Source organism: Schistocerca piceifrons, chromosome 9 (assembly GCF_021461385.2).
Source record: "Schistocerca piceifrons isolate TAMUIC-IGC-003096 chromosome 9, iqSchPice1.1, whole genome shotgun sequence".
Classification (NCBI taxonomy): domain Eukaryota; kingdom Metazoa; phylum Arthropoda; class Insecta; order Orthoptera; family Acrididae; genus Schistocerca; species Schistocerca piceifrons.
In genome coordinates this window covers 90,006,224-90,027,748 of record NC_060146.1, presented here as the reverse complement: position 1 = coordinate 90,027,748, position 21,525 = coordinate 90,006,224, and the positions used below count along the sequence as shown (strand labels likewise).

General features: G+C 44.4%; 1 protein-coding gene across 1 annotated transcript in view; it reads right to left on the bottom strand.

Annotated features, from left to right (window-relative positions):
- LOC124716724 (protein transport protein SEC31-like) overlaps positions 1–21,525 on the bottom strand; it is a 132,186-nt gene that overhangs the window by 50,429 nt on the left and 60,232 nt on the right. The gene's annotated exons all lie outside the window — the stretch shown is intronic.

Here is a 21,525-nt window from a genome sequence, read left to right as displayed (position 1 = left end):
TTGTTAAAGGTAATTTCATTTTCATCAGTTACTTCCTGGCAACTACTTCCACGCTCACCTAGTGTGATTAAATGTGTTAATGTTCTTGACGAATCGCTAGTAAATAAAGTAAATTCTTTAAGAAAAGATTTTGAAAGTAAAATCACGGTTCAGGATCTCTTTAACAAATAATCCTCAGCTTTGAATTCCGGAAGACTTTTGACATGGTGCCTCACTGGAGACTGCTAGCGGATGTCCGAGTACACGACGTAGGTCTCCAGAAATGCGGCTGGCTCGAACACTTCTTAAGCAGTAGAACGAAGTCATCTACGGCGAGTGTTCAACAGAGACAAAGGTACCGACAGGAGTGCCCCATGGTAGTGTGACAGGAGCACTCTTGTTCTCTATGCACACAAGCGATCTGACGGGCATGGTAAGCAGCAGTCTGCGACTGTTTACTAATGACACCGTGGTACACGGGAAAGTATCGTCGTTGACTGGCTGTAAGACGATACAGTATGATTTTGATAGAATTTCTATTTGGTATGATGGATGACAGCTAGTTCTAAATAATGAAAAATGTAATGAGTAGGAAAAACTAACCTGTAGTATTCGAATGGAGTGTGCTGCTTGACACAACGTCCGTCAGACTTCTACGGGTAACGCTGAAGAACGATATGGAGTGGAACGATCATGTACAGATTGTAGTAGCGAAGTCGAATAGTCGACTTCGGTTTATTGGGCGAAAAGTGTACATCTACAAAGGAGACAGCGATAGAACACCAGTGAAAACCATTCTTGAGTACCTGTAGTTCCACCTTTATGCAGACGGTTGCGGTATCTCGGCTGTTCAGTACAGAATGTCAAATCATGCACTGTTATCGAGCAATCAGTTTCTCCGATATATTACGCCATCTTCAGGCCTCCTGTAGGATGAAACCCACCTCTGGTCCAGTCAAAATAGGGACCAGCATTCAATGACTAATATCGGTAGATTTCTGCTTGACATAGAAAGCCTTCGATTATCACCTCAAGGGATCGCTGAGTGAAGAAGAAATATACGGATGTCAATTATTGAATGCTGGCCTCTAGTGGATTGGACCAGAGGTGTAAATCTTCATACACCTCGGTCAGGGGGCCAGGAGATGGCGTAATATATCACCGAAACTGGTTGCTCAATAAAATAACAATTGGAAATTTAGAGGGCTGAAAGATGTTTTGATTCGATATTCCACCCTTGAATGCTGCTCGACTGTGTGGGATCCCCACCACGTCAGATTAAAGGAAGACATTGAAGAAATTCAGAAAAGTGCTGCTCGATTTGCTACTGCTAGATTCATGGGGTTCAGTGGTACGGTTGTTCTCATCAGAATCGACAACAAACCAACACCGACAACTATAGTTCAGGTATACATGCCGACGTCGCAAGAGGATGTATGAGGATATTGATATTGTAATACGGTACCTAAATGGAGATCAAAATCTAATAGTCACAAGGGACTGGAATGCAGTTGAAGGGGAAGGAGTAGAAGAAATGGGTTACAGGAGAATATGGGATTAGTACAAGGAGAAAGACCAGTTGAGTTCTGCAATGAAGTTCAGCCAGTAATGGCGATAACTCTGTTCAATAATCACAAGAGGACGGGATATTCTTGGGAGAGGCCGGGAGATACGGGAAGATTTCAGTGAGATTACATCATTGTAAGATAGAGATACTGAAATCAGATGCTGGACCGTAAGGCTAGCCAGGAGTAGATATAGACTCAAATCACAATTCAGTTGTGATGAAAGTAGGCTGAAGTTTAAGAGATTAGTCAGGATGAATTGGTACGCAAAGACGTGAGATATAGAAGTAGTGAGGAACGAAGCGATCCGCTTGAAGGTCTCTACGGCTATAGATACTCCAATAAGGAATAGCTTAGTAAGTTGTACAGTACTTCTCTAAAAAGGGCAGTCAAGAACTTTGTAAAGAAGAACTGGTACAAGGAAGATAACTGCGAAGAAACCACGGGTAACACAAGAAATTCTTCAGTTAATCGACGAATAAAGAATTACAAAAGTGTTCAGGGAAATTCAGGAATACAGAAATAAGAGCGACTTAAGAATAAAATAAATACATAGTGCAGGAAAGCGAAGTTGAAATGGCTGCATGAAAAATGCGAAGAAATCGAAAAGGAAATAATTATCGGTGGGATTGCCTCAGCATATGAAAAAGTAAAAACTACCTTCGATGAATTTAAAAGCAGGGGAGGTAACATTTGGAGTGCAATGGGAATTCCACTGCTAAATGTAGAGGAGAGGGTGATTTCGTGGAAAGACTAGACTGAAGATTTCTACAAAGTGTCTAATGACATGATAGGACAGGTAAAAGCAGTCTGTAAGGAAACAATCAGAATTTAATAGAACTTTGGAAGACTTAGATCATAGAAGTTAGAAGGCACAGATAATACTCTACAGGACTTTCTAAAATCATTGAGGGTAGTGGCCAACAGTCGACTAGTCACATTAGTGTGTAGATTTTCATTATTATCAGTTTTCTGCTATATTAGCAGGTCCTTTGCCTCTCCATTTTCTGCGATCCATTGCTTCCTTCTTAAGGCTGCTGTATGTTGCACCGTCCATCGCGTCATCCAGTATCTGAAATCTCTTCCTTCCTCGCTTCATTTTTCCTTCTAGCTAACCTTCTAAAACTGTTTTTATCAGTCCGTCATTCTTTCTTAATATATGCCCAACCCAGTTTCTTTTTATTACATCTAGTAAGTCTTTTCTCTCCCACTCTTGTCAGTACTTCTTCATTTTTACGCTGTTCATCCAACTTACTCTTTCCATTCTCCGCTATGTCCACATCTGAAAAACCTCTAGCCCTTCTCTGTCTTTCTTCCTCAAAGTCCATGTTTCAGCGCCATACAGAAGAACACTCCATACAAAATATTTTTTGAGTCTTTTCCTCAGTTCTCTGTCCAGACTGCTGCAGAAAATTCTCCTTTCCTTATAAAATGCCTCTTTTGCCATTGCTATCCTTGTTTTAATTTCTGTGCTGCGCGTCCAGTCGGTGTCTATCCTGCTTCTAGGACGAGATCCAAAATGTTCGGATATGCGGACGACTGGGCCATGGCCACACAACACCGGGTGATGGAGGAAACTGAGATCACACTATCCAGCGATTTGACCACTCTAGGAAAATACTTCCGTGACTGGAGGCTCCAACCCAGCCCATCCAAAACAGAGGCCACTTGTTTCCACCTGAATAACAAATTAGCAAACAAAGAGCTCAAGATCCGCTTTGATGGCGGCATTCTTCTATATAATAGAACACCAAAGTATCTGGGCGTGACACTCGATAGAACATTGACCTATAAACAACACCTTGTAAACACTGCTGAGAAAGTCAGAACTAGAAACAACATTGTCCAAAAGCTTTGTGGCACTAGTTGGGGGTCCACTGCCTCCGTTCTGCGTAGCTCTGCACTAGGACTTGTCTATTCTGCAGCAGAGTACTGTTCCCCAATATGGTTAAATAGTGCTCACATCAAGAAGGTGGATGCAGTCTTGAACCAAACGATGAGGATTATCTCTGGAACGATCAGGTCAACTCCTGTCCAATGGCTGCCTGTATTGAGCCATACCCCGCCGCCACATTTGCGCAGAGAACACGCACTTGTCAGGGAGTGTCGAAAAATCCAAAATAGCCCAGACTTCCTATCCACACCCTGAGTAATGGAATTGAGCAAAATAGATTGAAATCCAGACAGCCCCCTCTCGCAAGTGCCAAAGATCTGGTAAAGAACGCTTTTATTCTTGAGGACCGCTGGAGAGAAGAATGGGAGGGAAAGACACCGCCTCAGGTTAACACCTTATTGGGAACATCTAACAGACCTCGGGGCTTTGACTTGCCCCGCAAAATCTGGTCTACCCTTAACAGGATCAGGACGAGCCACGGCCGTTGTGCGGACTCCTTGTACAAATGGAGCATAGTGCCATCACCACAGTGCGACTGCGGCGCTGACAGGCAGACAATTCACCATATCGTGGTAGAATGCCCTCTGAGGCCCTACCCTGGGCCAACAAGGGACTTCATGGATGCGACTAACAGTGCAATCGATTATATTTCTAATCTAGATGTTTGTTTGTGATATTGTAACTGTTTTGTGTGTTATGTATTTTTAGATTTTTCATACGTGATTTGTATTTGCCATACGCTAAATAAATAAATAATTCTAAGATACTTAAAATTTTGCACATGTTGTAATATTTCTACGTTCTGCATAATTTTTACTTCTTTATTTCCTCCTAGTGTCAATACTTTTGTTTTCTTTGTGTTAATTTTCATTCCATAATTTTTTTCCGTTAGCTTCAATTGTGTCCACTAAATCCTGTAATTCTTTTTCCTCTGTGTCTAGAAGGACCATGTTATCAGCAAACCTCAAACACCCTGCTCTTCTTCCTCCAATTTCTACTCCTTTGTCATCTAATGAGCATTGGTCAATCATATTTTCCAAGTAGAGGTTCAAAAGGGTAGGTGACAGATAGAATCCTTGTCTTACTCCTTTTCCTTGTCCGATCCAGTTTGTACTTTCTCCTTTCACTTTAACTGAGGCTTTTTTATTCAGATATAATGAGTACAGTTCTTCTGGTTTTCCAGTCCACTCTCTTTTTCCTCATTATAGTCACCAGTTTGTCCCAAGCCACATTGTCAAATGCCTTTTCTGGATCGATGAAGCACATATAGATCTCTCTTCCTTTTTCAGTAAACCTTTCTCCCAAGATTCGTAGGAGCCCTATTGCATCTCTGGTGCCCGTATTCCGTCTAAAGCCAAACTGCTCTTCGCCAAGATTCTCCTCCATTACTTTTTCAAGTCTCTTATTAATTATTCTTAACATCACTTTGGCTGCATGTGAAATAAGGCTGATTCTCCTGTGCTCACTGCATTTCTTGGTTCCTTGTTTTTTCGGTATTAGAATCATTGTCAGAAAGTCATCAGGCCATTCACCGCTGCCATATATTTTATTACATAACCTCAATATTTCTGCCGGCCGAAGTGGCCATGCGGTTAAAGGCGCTGCAGTCTGGAACCGCAAGACCGCTACGGTCGCAGGTTCGAATCCTGCCTCGGGCATGGATGTTTGTGATGTCCTTAGGTTAGTTAGGTTTAACTAGTTCTAAGTTCTAGGGGACTAATGACCTCAGCAGTTGAGTCCCATAGTGCTCAGAGCCATTTGAACCATCAATATTTCTCTTATTCCATCATGGTTCAAGCATTTTAATATTTCTCCCGGTGTCGTATCTGCACCTACAACTTTGCCATTTCTCATTGCAGCTACGGCAGACTTTACTTCTTCCATTATGATGGTTGGTCCTTCCTCGTATGAGCCTGATAATATACCATCTGACTTCCGGAGAAACATCAACCACACAATTGTGAGGATATCAAGAACCGACAAGTGCCACGATTATCGCACAATCAGCTTAACAACTCATGCTTCCAGGTTGCTGACAAGAATAACATACGGAAGAATAGAAAAGGAAATTGAGGATTTGTTAGATGACGATCAGTTTGAAGATTTATTGAAACTGCAACCAGTCGCCTTTTGTTTTGTTCTTTAATTTTTTTATTATTCCATTACCAGTTTCGAACCGCGTACCGATTCATCATCAGATGTTACATATTTATCAGTTGTTTTCAGCAGCGTGAGAGTCGTGTAGAGTATCCGTTGGTTGGATGTTGGTGTACACAGCATTCTGGAAAACATAAAAAATGTTTTCCAGGGACGTTTATTGTATTGCACTTTATACACGTAGCAGCACGTAACACGTTCCTCATGCTTCACAGAACGTAAATACGTTCGACGATGTAAAATGGTGCAAGATATTCGACATCCTGAGGAAAATGGGGGTAAGCTGCAGGGGAAGATGGCTGATGTACGATATGTACAAGAACCAAGAGGGAACAATATGAGTAGGAGGCCAAGAACGAAGTGTTCGGATTAGAAAGGTTGTAAGACAGGGATGTAGCGTTTCTCATCTGCCATTCAACCTTTACATCAAAGAAACAATGCTAGAAATAAAAGAAAGGTTCAAGAGTGGCACTAAAATTCAAGGTGAAGAGATCGCAATGACGAGATCCACTGACGAGTTTGATAACCTCAGTGAAAGTGAAGAATAATTTCAGCGTCTCCTGAATGGCGTGAATAGTCTAATGACTACAGGCTAGGTATACAGAGTAAATCGAAGATAGACGGAAGTAATGAGAAGTAGCAGAAATAAGGACAATGAGAAACTTGACATAAGATTTTGTAATCAGAAAGTAAAATGCTTTTTCATTTTCAGTCTCTGATCACAATATGATTTCTTTAGACGATGGCCAGTTTCAGTCTGGTTTGACTATCCTCAGATCTTTTTTACGCCATGTCCTAAAGTGGTACGGCCATAAAGGCATCGTCAAAACATATAAATATAATCAGCATAGCATATATTTATATGTTTTGACGATGCCATTACGTCCGTATCACTATAGGACATGGTGTAAAAAAGATCTGAGGATGGTCAATACAGACTGAAACCGGTTATCGTCTAAAGAAATATTATTGTGATCAGATACTGAAATTTAGACGATGACCAGTTTCAGTCTGGTTTGACCATCCTCAGATCTTTTTTACACCATGTCCTAAAGTGATAAGGCCATCATGGCATCGTCAAAACATATAAATATAATCAGCATAGCATCGTCACATAGATTTAAAATATGGTGTAGAATAGGCCACATCGTCCACATAGTGATTATTGCCAACTAGCTACTGAGGTACAGTACCATCCAGAAACCTGTTTGCCTACACCCTCCCTAGATGTCGCTACTGTGGGCTTGCTTATATGTAGTCATCAAAAACATAATCTGATAAAAGCACATTAGATAAAATGCATGTAGCAGACTTATTAAAATTGATGACTATCATAGAAACCAATTGTGATACATTAAAAGATGAATGCAGTTACCCATGCAAAATTATTAAAAGAAAATAAATGAAGACTAAAGGTCCGACCCTTTTTTTATGGTGAATTTACGGTCAACAATTAATATAGCGTAATACACTGCCTGTGGCAACCTAGAAATTGCTTATGATAGATAAAATGTCTATATGACATTAATGCCTCGCGTATTTATACCTAGCCTTACTTGATGAGTTATGTTGAGAACAGAAGGCATTTCCCTTACTTCCGCACGGTAGTCGCTCTAATCCTGTAACTGATTATCTCCTACCTACTTATGGAATGTATAGCCAAACTATATAATATTATTTATTGAATGCTTATATATTGTTTAGACGTTTTCTGTGGGAGACATGTCACGATGTATGTAAAGCCCTCTATTGGTTAAGTTCTTACGATCGGCGCGCGCCTACATAACATCCTAGCGGCCGACCCAACAGAGGGCGCTGTTCATTGATCTGTCTCTTTTTCAGCTGTCATATAGATATTTTACGTTTTATGAGTAATTTATCGGTTCCCACAGGCAATGTATTACGCTATATTAATTGTTGACCATAAATTCACCATAAAAAAGGGTCGGACCTATACTCTTCATATATTTTCTTTTAATAATTTTACATGGGTAACTGCATTCATATTTTAATGTATCACAATTGGTTTCTATGATAATCATCAATTTTAATAACTCTGCTACATGCATTTTATCTAATGTGGTTTAATCAGATTATGTTTTTGATGACTACATATAAGCAGGCCCACAGTAGCGACATCTAGGGAGGGTGTAGACAGACAGGTTTCTGGATGCTACTGTACCTCAGTAGGTAGTTGGCAATAATCACTATGCGAACGATGTGGCCTATTCTACACCATATCTTAAATCTATGTGACGACGCTATGCTGATTATACACTCCTGGAAATTGAAATAAGAACACCGTGAATTCATTGTCCCAAGAAGGGGAAACTTTATTGACACATTCCTGGGGTCAGATACATCACATGATGACACTGACAGAACCACAGACACATAGACACAGGCAACAGAGCATGCACAATGTCGGCACTAGTACAGTGTATATATCCACCCTTCGCAGCAATGCAGGCTGCTATTCTCCCATGGAGACGATCGTAGAGATGCTGGATGTAGTCCTGTGGAACGGCTTGCCATGCCATTTCCACCTGGCGCCTCAGTTGGACCAGCGTTCGTGCTGGACGTGCAGACCGCGTGAGACGACGCTTCATCCAGTCTCAAACATGCTCAATGGGGGACAGATCCAGAGATCTTGCTGGCCAGGATAGTTGACTTACACCTTCTAGAGCACGTTGGGTGGCACGGGATACATGCGGACGTGCATTGTCCTGTTGGAACAGCAAGTTCCCTTGCCGGTCTAGGAATGGTAGAACGATGGGTTCGATGACGGTTTGGATGTACCGTGCACTATTCAGTGTCCCCTCGACGATCACCAGTGGTGTACGGCCAGTGTAGGAGATCGCTCCCCACACCATGATGCCGGGTGTTGGCCCTGTGTGCCTCGGTCGTATGCAGTCCTGATTGTGGCGCCAAACATGCATACGACCATCATTGGCACCAAGGCAGAAGCGACTCTCATCGCTGAAGACGACACGTCTCCATTCGTCCCTCCATTCACGCCTGTCGCGACACCACTGGAGGCGGGCTGCACGATGTTGGGGCGTGAGCGGAAGACGGCCTAACGGTGTGCGGGACCGTAGCCCAGCTTTATGGAGACGGTTGCGAGTGGTCCTCGCCGATACCCCAGGAGCAACAGTGTCCCTAATTTGCTGGGAAGTGGCGGTGCGGTCCCCTACGGCACTGCGTAGGATCCTACGGTCTTGGCGTGCATCCGTGCGTCGCTGCGGTCCGGTCCCAGGTCGACGGGCACGTGCACCTTCCGCCGACCACTGGCGACAACATCGATGTACTGTGGAGACCTCACGCCCCACGTGTTGAGCAATTCGGCGGTACGTCCACCCGGCCTCCCGCATGCCCACTATACGCCCTCGCTCAAAGTCCGTCAACTGCACATACGGTTCACGTCCACGCTGTCGCAGCATGCTACCAGTGTTAAAGACTGCGATGGAGCTCCGTATGCCACGGCAAACTGGCTGACACTGACGGCGGCGGTGCACAAATGCTGCGCAGCTAGCGCCATTCGACGGCCAACACCGCGGTTCCTGGTGTGTCCGCTGTGCCGTGCGTGTGATCATTGCTTGTACAGCCCTCTCGCAGTGTCCGGAGCAAGTATGGTGGGTCTGACACACCGGTGTCAATGTGTTCTTTTTTCCATTTCCAGGAGTGTATTTATATGTTTTGACGATGGCATTATAGCCGTATCACTTTAGGACAAGGTGTAAAAAAAGGTACGTTATACATATTTTATCTGTACATATCTGTACGTATCTGGTGTATGACAGAATATATTGATATATATTGCTGTTTTATGTTAAAAGACACACTGCTCACTAGATGTATATATTTATGTATTTTACATCTGAGGAAGGTCATTACAGACTGCAACCGGTCGTCGTCTAAAGAATTCATTTGTGATCATAGACTGAAATAAAAAAGCATTCTAGGCATTCAGTCTGACTGCTACGGTCGCGGGTTCGAATCCTGCCTCGGGCATGGATGTGTGTGATGTCCTTAGGTTAGTTAGGTTTAAGTAATTCTAAGTTCTAGGGGACTGTTGACCACAGATGTTAAGTCCCATAGTGCTCAGATCCATTTGAACCATTTTTTGAAAAAAGCATTTTACCCCAACATGCCCCTGTCTCTTCCGACTTGCGCCATAAATGACAATTTTTCCCGTGGTCCTCTTGTGAGTAGTACCTCGCGCAGACAGCTCTAGTGCCAGGGAAGACACAGCTGGGAGCCCCACCTCCTCCCCCCTGATCTACCTGTCGGGCTGGGAATCCCCTAGTGCGTGCCGCAGGTCACGTGATCCCGCGGTCCGCAGGCTGCGGCCGCTGACCTCCGCTTTGTGGTCCCGTCTGAGCCGGTCTGGCGGCCAGCAGGGTCACGCCTGATGACCTCGCAGGGGCCACGCAGACTGGTCCAGGCGGAGGCTGCTGGCCAGCCCACAGGCCGACTGTGTGCGGATGCACCTCACACCACAAAAACAGCGTGAACCTGCAGACGACCGACAAAAAGCAGGAAAGGTATAATAGAATTTAACGTGCCGTCTGCGATGTGACGGAGCACGTACCTGCTTTGGGGAACGAAGGGGAAGGAAACAGGCCGTGCAATCACGGATTATACAGGAGCGAAGACAAGCGAATAAACATCAACAAACGACAATCCCAAATGGTGTAAACGGTATGCGAGCGCCAGCGACCTTCACTCTTTCGTCTTGCGATGGACATCGGTCTTCACTGAATCATCAAAGTACTTCCGCGTCCTCCTTCGGCGCCAGCAGTACCGAAAGCATTTATATGGTATCTAGGCAACTCGACAACTTTCTTTTTTTTAGCTCATCAGTTTTGACGTTGACTGTAGAAATTTATTTATTTCACTGTTGCAATTTCTGCATTTGGACCGTCATCAAGATTTTGCTTCAGCTAATGTCAGACTTTCAAAATATTCCGACACGGGTACATGTAATCGTCAAAGATAAGTCCTTCCACTGCAGGAATACAGTAACATCAAATGACCGCCAAACACTGTACATCATCAAATGATGCAGTTTACGTGAACTATTACCCCGACCACTAAAAGTTGACTACTTTTGTTGTTGCCCGAGCGACGGATTGGTCTGAAGAGAACGTAATGTTGCTTGTAGAAGAATATAGATACCGTAAGTGCTTCTCGGACCCACGACACTCACAACACAAATGCCGGAGGGAAAGAAATATGGTGGGTACAAAATTGCTGAAGCACACGAAGATAAAAACGAGATATTGATAGGATGCTTCGCTCAGGTGCGAATGGAAAGAATAAGCGCAAGCTTTGTGTAGTACGCTGCCCAGTCGTCTAATATAGGGTGTCTAGGAAGCTGATTTCTCGCATCGCTAAACAACAATTGAAGCAAATCATATTAATAGAGTAAATTACAGTAAGTCAAATTCACACAAAGGTGTGTCGGAAGCAAATGGCGACATGCAAATTATAAATGTCCTTCGGTGTGTACAATTTCAATACAAGCAAAACAGTTCAGTTCATAAGTCACTGCTGTAACGTTAGTATGATGGCTAGTATTTCACTGCGGCCGTGGCTAGACGGCGCGGCGCTTATGTTCTCTTCGTGTAGAGGCCGCTCATGTCGTGATGTCGTCCTAGTCAGCGTTCTACGGGCTGACGTCGTCTCGCAGCCCTCTCTGCTGGCGCCTGTCGTTACTCCGGAACGCTTTGCACTTCTTTTTATTCAAAAGGAGACTCACAGTGAATTGTTTAGTTCAAAAATACACAAAAGACCTGATCGTGGTTGAAAGGATGGGTTCGCGTCTTCCTGTGTGTGTGGGTGTGTGGTAAACTTTTGTCTATCGTCTGGGAGACATGTGTTTCGAATCGGTAGGCAGACGAACGGTGGACATATAGACTGGCCTTTATTCAGTCCATTGCTGAGTACCCGGCGATGCCCAGGTATGTATTTATTCAAAGCTTCTATTGGTCCATCTCCTTCTTTCTCTTCACGCCCTCTCTGTCCATCTCCCCCCCCCCCCCCCAACCATCTCCTACTCCTCTACCTGTTCAAGTCCTCCCATCTCCTTTCTCTGTCCATCTCCTCCTCCGCACTCTCTTTCTGTTCATTTCCTCCCCTTTCTGTGTCCATTTTCTTCTCTCCCTCTCTCTGTTAATCTGCTTCTCCTTCCTTTCTCTGCTTATCTCTCTATCCTCCTGTCACTGTCCAACACTTTCTTTTTCCTTTCTAACACCTCCTCTCTCCTCCCTCTGTCCATTTGGCCTCTCCCTCTTCCTGTCCTAGCTGTCTGTCCTCCTCCCCCTTCTATCTCCACGTTATCGCACTCACCCCGAAACGATACTGGTGGTTCTCATCACCACGGTATTTCTTTCCAGATCGTATTGTATTGTAGCGTATGTTAACCGGGGGCCTAGAAACGATGGAGAGGCTCTGTCCCTGGCGCAGTCGCAATGATCCACAACACTACGACGACTACCGCAGTCCACTTCACCCCTCTGCCGCCCTACGCCGAACCCAGGATTACTGTGCGGTTCGGTCCCCGGTGGACCCCCCCAGGGAACGTCTCACACTAGACGAGTGTAACTCCTATGTTGGCGTGGTAGAGAAATGGTGGTGTACGCGTACGTGGAGAACTTGTTTGCACAGCAATCGCCGACATAGTGTAGCTGAGGCGGAATAAGGGGAACTAACCCGCATTCGCCGAGGCAGATGGAAAACCGCCTAAAAACCATCCACAGACTGCCCGGCTGACCGGACCTCGACAGAAGTCCGCAAGGCGGATTAGTGCCGGGGACCAGGCGCTCCTTCCCACTCCGGAAAGCCGTGCGTGAGGCCGCTCGGCTAACCGGGCCGGCCTTCCTGATCGTAACTAACATCTGTTCCAAAATTCGGCTCAAATCATTCAAGGCGTTCAGGATTAGCTTTTCACCCTGGCTTTGCCTACGGGCGCATATGTCAAATATATTTCACATGTATTTAACAAATTTTACACGTATTTATACATGCACTCTAGGAGGAAAAAAAACTACGCACCACGAAGGAATTATCTAAATGGGACGGAAATCGGCACATATGATTTAGATTTTACAGACAAACAAATGATTGCAATTCAATAAAAACGTGTTCGGCCACCTCTGACCCTCATGCAAGCAGTTACTCGACGTTGCACTGAATGAAAGTGCTGTTGGGTATATAATACGGTGCGCTGTGCTATAAAGGTGCCACAGAAGACAACCAAAGGGACCCTGCACTCACATGAAATGGAACCCCAGACTATTACGCTTGGCTGTCTCTCCGTAGGATGGGTTTGATATCCCACCACTGTTAGGGACGTCTCCAGAAAAGTCGTCGCCGGTCTTTGGGGCACAGTTAGAAGCGGGACTCATCACTGAAGATAACTCTACACCTGTAAGTCAGACTCCGACCGGCAGTGCCAGACACCACTGCCAACAGCGTGTACAAAGGCCACTGGTAGTCGGCGCAAGGCCGCCGCGAGCGCCGCCCACTCTCTGTTCTCCGACTATTAGTGGTCGCTGTGGTCGCTGGAGCACAAGTTGTACGTCGGGTGGGTGATAATGATGAATCCGGGGCTCTGAGTGGCTCCCTGACGATTGCTGGGCCCCCACGTTCTGTCGTCTGTAGGACGCTGTGTTCGGCCACGGGTCGCCCATTCCTGCCAACATGCCGCTGAGTATGACACGGTACTCAGTCCGTACACTTCGACCTTCTGAGGTCTGTTTGGAGGGAGATTACTTTTTTGTTTTCTTCACTCCACACTCGCCGTGATACTGGACATCCGATCCCACAGCTACCAGCACACGCCAGCCTGGAGTCAAGACGTGACCGTCCTGGAAAACTGCCGCTCTGTGCTACCTTAAGCGAGTAAGAGGGGTCAACTGGCATCAGAAATGAGGAAAATATTTCCGAAAGTGTACGCCAGAAGAACAGCATTATAAGGAAGGGAAACGAGGCTTGTTTTGTCTCTTTTTTTTTCCATTTTATCTACTTGTTTATTTTTAAGTCGTCATTCTTCTAACTAGTTTCACACGGTCCGCCACGAATTCCTCTCCTGCGCCAACCATTTTGTCCCAGAGTGACACTTGCAACCTATGCCCTCAAACAATTGCTGCATGTTTTCCAATATCTGACTTCCCCAACAGTTTTTACACTCTACAGCTCCCTCTAGCACCACAGAAGTTATCACCTGAAAATGCATCTTATAGTGGGGCGAAACAAGTCGTGACTTTTAATAAAAGTATTTTACAGCCAGTGCGAATTAGTACTTTCCAAATGTGAAAGTCTGGCCGCGGTTGCCCGCAATTTAAAATAACATATTCCCTGATATCTTAACAGTTCTCCTGTCATCCTGTCTCTTTTTCTTGTGAGTCTATTCCTTTCCTCGTCGATTCTGCGGAGGACCTAATTCCGTACTTTATCAGTCCACCACATTTCAGCATTCTTCTGTAGCACCACATCTCAAATCCTTCGATTCCCATTTGTTTCAGGTTTCCAACAGTCCATGTTTCCCTACCATACAATACTGTGCTCCAAACGTACATTCTCAGAAATTTCTTCCTCGAATTAAGGCCTGTATTTGATACTAGCAGACTTTACTTGGCCAGGAATGCCCTTTTTGCCAGTGATAGTCTGCTTTTTATGTCCTCCTTGCTCCGTCCATCATGGGTTATTTTGGTACCCAGGCAGCAAATAACTTAACTTCGTCTACTTCATAATATCTGAGCTGCGGCTCGCGTTGGTGCTGTTTGTAGGTTTCCGCCCTCTGTTGCAGGCCAGACGGTATCGTTTAGTTGGCAAGGCTGCGGTTGTTCGTCTTCTTCTCGTGTTGACTGGCGCCACTCGGTTTCCCAAGCGTTGCCTGTCCGCTAGTGGCAGCAGCGGCGGTTATCGATACGTGCTAAGTGTTGCCCTATCTTTGGGGCGACGTCGTCGTTTTTACGGGTCGTGTGTGTGTGGTAGTTCGGTTGGGGACTCAGGAGGAGCCAGGTCCGCACAGTGCGGGAACACGCCGGGGCCGCTGGCTGCGCCGGGGCCGGATCCAGCAAGCTTTAAGATGAGTGCATTTCAATCCAAGTAGAGAAACCTCCACCACTGTGACATCTCGCGTTTCTCCAGTGACTTGGGTTAGTGTTGGTGCTCGTAGTGTAGACAAGGCGAAGAGCAGCGAGTGCTTGGGGAAAGCGGATCTGATTAGCTTTCCTTGACTTCGTATTACTATTTACTGCGTTCAGCTTGTTACAATGTATTCAGTTCAACCAGTGGTATTTTTCCTGCCTGGTGGCTACTATCGCCCCAGTTACCTGCTCTGAGGATTAGTCTATGTAACAGCAGTGTAGGTTTCCTCGCCTTGCCGCTGCTGTCCGGTAAGACGTGGCAGTTTTGACAGCTTTCTTGATTGTGGGCCGTTTGTGATTCTTCTACTCTGGTGGTAGTGATTCCTTTCTCGTTCCAGGCGCTCTAAGCACAGTACTCTAGGGGCGTAGTGCAGTCCGCCGGTTCCGGCTTTGGCGTGTTGTTCCATTCTTGCATTTGGTTTATTGGACGTCAGGTATCTTCAGCAAGATTATCATTAATCAATTGTTACACTGCCACTAGTCTGAGTTACCATCTTGTGAAGTGAATGCAACTCTTGGCTGCCCATCTCATCACTCGCGAAAGTGTTTGTTGTCGGACCTTCTCAGAGGTCGATTCCTGGAGCACCGTCTGTGACTGGTCCTTGTATTTCATTATTGTATTATTTATTACCATACCTTGTAATGCCTACATTAAAGGTTATGTATGTCTATTTAATAGTTCCGGTCGCCTTCTGGAATAAATCTAGCAGTGTAGGGGTTGTGTTACAGGGTACCATCATCTTATATCACCCGTTTGGTGGTCAGTTGCTTGTTTCTTTTAATTAACCTTTGCTTGTATTTGCTATTTTACAGCAGGTTTCTAAATTTTTTATATAATTGTCGTTTCTGGAGTGTAAGGCCTTCAGCCGTGATTGTGGTCATCTGCTTTGAAAAAATAATTCGATATTTGTATTTTAGTAGTAAGCCTTAAAACCTTATTTAGTGCCATTCCTGGCGTCTGATACCTTCTGCTGTGTTTGTGGCCACTTACTTTTAATATTTCAATACCTGTAAGTTGTAATTGCAGCGAGTTCTTAAACATTCTTAATTTATTGCCATTTTTGGCGTGTAAGGCCTTCAGCCGTGATCACAGTGGCTTGTTTTTTTTTTTTAATTATCTGTATCTGTATTTAATGGTGATTTGCTAAATTGTAACGCACCGAAAACACTATTATTTACACAGTTGTTTATTCATTCATTAATAATGTGTGGTATTTTTTATTTATTATTGAGTCTGGAATTACTGTTTTAAAAATAAATGTGTGTAACTGATTACGGCCCCGTCCACAATCGTAACAGAACCCTGCCTTTCGCTGACTATCAGGTCTCAATACCCATTTCTGCTGTCATGTTTCTCGCTGCTCTGATTTCTGCTAGATCTCATTACTTTCGTATTTCTTCTATTTACTCTCAGCCTATATTCGGCGCTCATTAGACTGTTGATTCCATTCGACACGTTCTGTAATTCTTCCTAACTCTCACTGAGGATAGCAATGTCATCAGCAAATCCTAAAATTGATACCTTAACACCCTTCCATGTCGACAAATCCTATTAACGTGCCTTGCTGTTTCTTCAGTCCTGCTTCCAAAATTAACCGCAACATCAAATATACTTCTCTGGTGCCTTTACCTTTCTTGAAGTCCAACTGTTCGTCATCCTCAATTTTCTTTTCCATTCATCTGGATACAGGGTAAGTCAGGTGACAGTTCCACTAGAAACGCCTCCCAAACGACAAAAAACACTGAGTAACCAATTCCGCAGACGGAAAGCGAGGAGAGGGGCTGGTGTAATTGGTTAATGCAAACCACTGAGAAATGCAAAGAGGTATGATTTCCAACATATCTTATGTTTTTTAAATGGAAGCCTGTTATTATTTTTAGCACAACTGAAAATAGAAAAAAATACTTAATCAATGCCGTTTCTTACATTGTAAAATGTTAATTACATCCACAGTAATTTGTAACGTAATGTTGACACGTGAGTAACTCCTCCGCAGTTCAATCATGTGTATCGGAGAGAACCGAATTAATTAGGAACACAAGAAGAACGTGATGTGACGCAGGTACAAAACAAACATTTTTATTAGTCTTTTTCTCTGAAAAATACTGTACGGTACTGATTTGTTAGAAGAAAATGTACATTAACATGTGAATGTAGTTAAAAACCACAAATTTGTATTTTGTTTTCAGTTACAAAATGTAAAAGAGTTTCTCCTGACATTTCAGACCAACAAATGTTCAAAGTGGTGCCCATTATTTGCCGCACACATTTGCAGTCTACCGCGTAATGAATGTCTTACACGACGCGGCACATCTTGTGTATCGTTGCCACAGGCTGCCTCAGTACGATGTTTCACATCCTCTGGGGTTGTAGGCACACCACGGTACACGTTCTCCTTTAACGTAAGCCACAGAAAGAAGTCTAAACGTGTAAGATCAGGAGAACGGACTGGCCAATTTATGCGTCCGCCACGTCCTATGACAATCCGGCCGGCCGGTGCGACCGGGCGGTTCCAAGCGCTTCAGTCTGGAACCGCGTGACCGCTACGGCCGCAGGTTCGAATCCTGCCTCTGGCATGGATGTGTGTGATGTCCTTAGGTTAGTTAGGTTTAAGTAGTTCTAAGTTCTAGGGGACTGATGACCTCAGATGTTAAGTCCCATAGTGCTGAGAGCAATTTGAACCATTTATAAAACTCCCACCGAAGATTCTGTCAAGGGTCAGCCTAATGTTCATTGCAGAATGGTTAGGAGCACCATCATGTTAATACCACATACGTCTACGCGTTTACAGCGGGACATTTTTTAGCAATATTGGCAGATCATATTGTAAAAACCCGATGTATTTTGCAGTTATTTGGGTGCCTTCAATGAAGTGAGGACCAACGAGATGGTCGCCAATTACTCCTCACCACACATTTACATTCCACGGCCGCTGTCGCTCTACCTGTCGAAGCCAGCGAGGATTGTCCACGGACCAGTAATGCATGTTTCGTAAATTCACTGCACCGTGGTTTGTGGAACCTGCTTCGTCGGTTAACCGGCAGAACTGCAACACATTCTATGTTAATGCCCATTGATAGAAATTCACTCGATTATTAAAGTCATCTCCATGTAATTGCTGATACGACGCATGGTACGGGTGAAATTTGTGACGATAAAGTGTGCGCATTACACTACTTAGACTCATTGTTGCCTCTAGCGATGTCACGTGAACTTATGTGTGAATTCACGGCAACGGCAGCTAACACACCAATTGCACCCGCTTCTCCTGTGATGGGTTTGTTACGGACGCGTTTGCGTGTTACGACCATACCTGTTGCATACAATTGTTTGTAGATGTTTTGCAATGTGCGACACGTTGGATGCTCTCTGTCCGGGTACCCTTCCGCATACAACCTGCAGGCTGCAGCTGCATTTTGTCTACACTCGCCATAGATGAGTATCATCTCTGCCATTTCAGAGTTAGAATGAACCATTTTCGCAGTTCTTACAACACTGTACACACTGTTGTACTTGCGACCTTCTCACGTTCCTACTGTGCGTACTCCCGTTCTTACGTGTGTACAGTACACTATCACAGACGTCCGGTAGCACAGTGTTCTACAGTTATTCTGAGTACGAGGACTAACGCAGCAAGTGCTACATGCAGCGCTGAGACAGCCAAACCCGTAAACATACCCCTACAGATCTTGTTTGTTACAACACGCGACTGAACGTCTGAGGTTTCAAGAGTCAATTTTACGTTACAAATTACTCAGGATGTACTCAACATTTTACAAAGTAAGAAATGGGATTAATTATTTTTTTCAGTTGGGCTAAAAATAATAACAGGCTTCCATTAAAAAAACATAAGATGAAAATCATACTTTCAAGCATTTCTCAATGGTTTGTATTAACCAGTTCCACCCGCCTCTCTCCCGACTTTCGGTCTGCGGAATTGGTTATTCAGTGTTTGTTGTGGTTTGGTAGGTGTTTTCAGTGGTAATGTTAGGTGACTCACCCTGTATTACTCTCGTTAGTAACCTGCACGCATAAGCAGATTATGCGACAATTGTCGCACTTTTCACCTGTTACACTTTTCTGATAGTGTAGCGGCAGTCCTATACATTCTACACATTAACGAGCACAATCGTTTTGTTGCCACTTCCCCCAGTAATTTTAGAAATTCCGGTGGAAGCTTATCTACCCCTTCTGCTTTATTTTATTTTAAATCTTCCAAATCTATTCTAATTTCTGATTGTAATACTGGGTTCCTACCTCTTCCGTATCGATTGGTGTTTCTACTTCTATCACGTCATCAGATAAGTTCTGCCCCTTACAGAAGTTCTCAATGGACTGTTTCCACTGTTCGCTTTCTCCTCTGCATGTAATAGTGGAATTACCATTGCACTCTTAATGATACGCTCTTACTTTTAATTCCACCGAAGGGTGTTGTCACTTTTCTACCTGTATATGCTGAGTCAGTCCTTTCGACAAACATATCTTTTACATGTAACTATTTCATCTTAGTCTCCCTCTACTTAATTATTATTTCATTCCTAAGTGGTTTGCATTTCTGCAAATTTTTGTACTTTCTTCTTTCGCCAATCTACTAAAGACTTTCTATTGTTCCCCATGTTTTCTTCGTAGTCAACTTCCTTCTCCGCAAGTTTTTGTCTCCAAATTTTGACATTGCCCATTTTGGTGCTGTGCATTCCTCTTCAACTGACTTTCATACTAAGCGATCCACTGCCTCAGAGAACTTCAACCGTATCACTTTATTCCTGAGTACTTCCTAATCCCACTCCTTTGGGTATTCATTCTTCCCCATCGGTCTCTTAAACTAAACCTACTCTTCGTCATTATTAAAATTGTGATCTGAGTCTATGTCTGCCACTGGGACTCTAACATCTGATTTCGGAACCTCCGCCTGGCCGTGATATGATTTAACTGAAATCTTGCTGTACCCCCTGGCTTTTTCCAAGTGTATCTCATACTCTTGTGGTTCTTAAACAGAGTATTCGCTGTTCCTAGCTGAACACAATTAATCTTTCTCCTCTTTCATTCCCACTACCAATCCCATAATCCTTTTTTCTACTTGTCCTCTACAACCTCATTTTCATCTCCTATGACTATTCAGTTTCCATCTCCCTTTATGTACTGAACTACCCATTCATTAACCACATATACTTGTTCTATATCTTCATCTTCTGCTTGAGGCATTGATTTGCATACCTGAATTATGGTGTCGATGTTGGTCTGCTGCCGATTGTGATGAGAACAACCCTATACCTTAACTGTTCACAATCTGTCCTATCTTCCTATTCATAACAAATCCTACTGCCGTTACATCGCTTTTTGCTGCTGTTGGTGTTAACCTACCTTACCTTCTTTTCATTTCACTTCACTGAAGTCCACTATTGCCAGACAGAGCCTTATCATTTTCCTTTTCAGATTTTTTAAGTTACCTACCACTTTCAAAAGTCTTACAGTCGATGCTCCCTTCGCTGGTCATTCCATCTTTTGCTCATGGTCGCCTCCCTCTTGGCAGTCCTCTTGGCAATCCCCTCTCAGCAATCCGAATGGGGGAATATTCGGGAATCTTTTGTCAATAGAGAGATCCTCATGACACCTTTTCAGCTACACGCTACATATCCTGTGGATACACGCTATGTGTCCTTAGTGCAGTGGTTTCCATTATGATCTGCATCCTCACGCCGTTGATCATTGCTGAATCTCTTCCGTCTTTTAGGGGCAGTTTCCCACTTCAAGGTTAAGAGAGAGGCCTGAATATCTGTCCGCTCCTCTGCCCTCCTATACTGCGTTCGCAGAGTGAGGGTCACTTCTTATGCCAGAAGTCGTCGGCCACCGTTGCTGATGATTTCTGTTCAACCCTGGACTGACGGCGTTTTCGTGGACAGAATCAGCTAATCGCGAGTAGCGCAGCAGATGGCCCACTAATATGCTCCATTATCTGGTAGTGATCTGACCACTTTCCTCCCCTGTTCCTTTTTAGAAACTCCTTTTTAGAAACCTGTTCATTTGGCATTGTACCTTTATACATAATTTTTAACATTCTTCCATAGCACCATAATTCAATTCTGTCCACTACTCTCCACTAGAGATTACTGGCGAGCCATGTTTCACTTCCTTATAATGCTGTTCTGGCGTACACTTTCGGAAACATCTTCCTCATTTCCATATCAGTGTGCCCCTGATTTCCATATCAGTCGACCCCTCTTACTTGCTGAAGGTAGCACAGAGAGGCAGTTTTCCAGGACGGCCTCTTCTGACTCCAGGCTGGCGTGTGCTGGTAGCTGTGGGGTCGGATCTCCAGTACGACGACGAGCGTGGAGTCAAGAATACTAAAAACTAAACTCCCTCCGAGCAAGCGTCAGAAGGCCGAACTGTACCGGCTGAGCACCGTGTCACATTCGGCGACCAGGTGCCACTCGATACGGATGTGGAGAGGCCTGTGGCCAGCACACCACTTTCCCAGCTGTTGCTAGTTTTTGTCACCAGAGCCGATAGCTCTCAATTAAGTAGGTCTGTAATTGGTCTCACAAGGACTGTGCGCATCCCGTTTTACAAATAGCAATGAGCAGACGCGGACTGTCAATCATCCAAGTGCTAGCTAAGCACCACTGTGCTTACCTTCGGTGATCTGGCGGCTGTTGGGGAGTCCAAAAAGCTTCTTCATTATACTACACTTCTCATACAGGTAGTCGACGGAAGCAGCTCAGATACTGACCGTAGAGTCCGCGCAAAATACCGTGGCCAGTAGATGTGCAGGGG